Source organism: Physella acuta, unplaced genomic scaffold (genome assembly GCF_028476545.2).
Source record: "Physella acuta isolate Inbredline_101_S28 unplaced genomic scaffold, ASM2847654v3 ptg000634l, whole genome shotgun sequence".
Lineage (NCBI taxonomy): Eukaryota > Metazoa > Mollusca > Gastropoda > Physidae > Physella > Physella acuta.
The window spans coordinates 299,821-301,970 of NW_026732153.1; positions in this window are offsets into that span (position 1 = coordinate 299,821).

A 2,150-nucleotide genomic window follows, 5' to 3' on the forward strand; every position below is an offset into this window, starting at 1 on the left:
AACCGCCGGTACAGACAAAGGACCCGCCACTCAAACTGAATGACAGGGTATTACTGCGTAGCCACCCGTTAGGCAGAAACAAAATCCACGATCTCTGGGGACAGGAGATATGGCAAGTCGTGGAGATGCCTAAAGTAGCAGGTGGCCCCTTTAAGATAAGACCCATCGATCACGCCAAACCGGATCGGTGGGCGAATATTGCTCAATTAAAGAAATATTGGAATAGGCAAGAAGAGCAGTTACACACAAGGAAATCCAAGACAATTAGGGAACCGGAAGTTACAACGGAAATTCACATACCCATCCCGGAAACATATCACCATCAACAGAACAACCGCGATACACAAGTGGAGGATAACGGCAACAAAGAGGATCCCGTTCCTTCCAAAGGCAGAGAGACAATAGACCATCAGATAAGTGGTCCGCGGAGAAGTTTGAGAAACAGAAAGAATACTAAATTTTTTGTCAGCAACCATCAATTCTTTCATGGTCGCGCTGGTATGAAAACAGACTGTTCAAACAGTCATAAAAGTGAACTGGTGAAGGCACCAGACGAAAAAAAAGGTGGATGTGAATTCTAGAACTGTTTTGTGTCTCAGGAAGATGATGTAGACACAGTTGATATGTGAAATAGGTATAACTGTCAATCGTATACGAATGGGACGTCGTGGACAGTGAGTGGAACAATAAAATTTTTTTTTTACGATTGTGCGATTGACTTTGAAGGAGTGCACCTGCCAGGCGTTGTTTGTGGTGGAAAACACACAAAAAAAGCAGGGGTGGATGTAACTAGGGTAGGCCTAGCTACTAGTTACAAATCTGTTACAACTGATAACGAACGATAAGCCGAGACGCAGTATTACAGTCTGACGCAACATAGCAGGTGGCTTATTGGATCGGACTGATAACAATCTCAAAGCCAACGCGTGCTATTTTGGGAAACGGTACGAGGGGATTCAGACGGCCTGTCAACTTTGATTGATAGGATGCAGATGTGATTAAACGGACTGTACGTTGGAACTGCGCAACTAGTAGTCGGAGACATCGAGTACAAGTATCGATTACGGAGGAGTACAAGTACGAGGACGAGTACGAATACAATTGATAAATAGGAGGGGAGGACTGAACTCGTTCTCTTCCCTCTTCATCGCTCGCTTTAGATCAGTCAGTCTGTGTGACATATCAAGTTGGTTATATTGTGTTAAGAAGGACAATAGACATGTGGATTCAGTTATATGAAGCCTAGTGAGGACTGTTAGGGGTCAGTTGATTCAGACTATTATTGTGAAACATTCCTGTTGATTCATTGTGTTATATTGAAGCATTTCTTGATTCATGTAATAAAAGGATCAATAGCGAACCTGCATCTTCGAGTCTTTCTACTGTAGTCGATGTTGTGTAGCATGAGTGGTTCAACTCGTTACAATTGGCGTTGTCGGGCAGGATAGACTCGGGGAAGGTCACATATATATATATATATATATATATATATATATATATATATATATATATATATATATATATATATATGTACATTCTATACATTCTTTGGGAAGCCATTTTATTCATTTAGAGATTTCTTTATTTACAAATAACTTGACAACAATAACTGAAAAATTTATAAGGTTTGTGCAGCTTATTTATTATGTCTTTCAAGAAAACGAATTTCAATTTAAAACAAAAACAAAGTGCTCTACCTCTGTGGTTTAATTTGGTAATTTTTTTTTTTTTTTTTTGGTGGGTCGGGGAGTATGTGTTATGACAGTGTCCAGTAATGCCACATAAATGCAAGGGGTGATAGATTACTGTCAGTTAACTTGATCCTTGTAACTCTTTGGGTGGCACCAAATCTAAACCAGCATGTATTTTAGAGATGGGGGTGGGAGGACGAGAATCCTTGTAATTCTTAGAGTGGCATCATGCCTAAATCAGTATGTATTTTTGAGATGTGGGCATTTTATTTTTGTAATTCTTAGAGTGGCAGCATATCAAAACCAGACGAGAATCCTTGTAATTCTTAGAGTGGCATCATACCTAAATCAGTGTGTATTCTTGAGAAGGGAGGGGGGGGGGGGGGGCACATGATTCTTGTAGTTTTTAGACTGGCAACATGTTTAAACTAGCAATTTTTTAGAAAGAAAACAAACTAC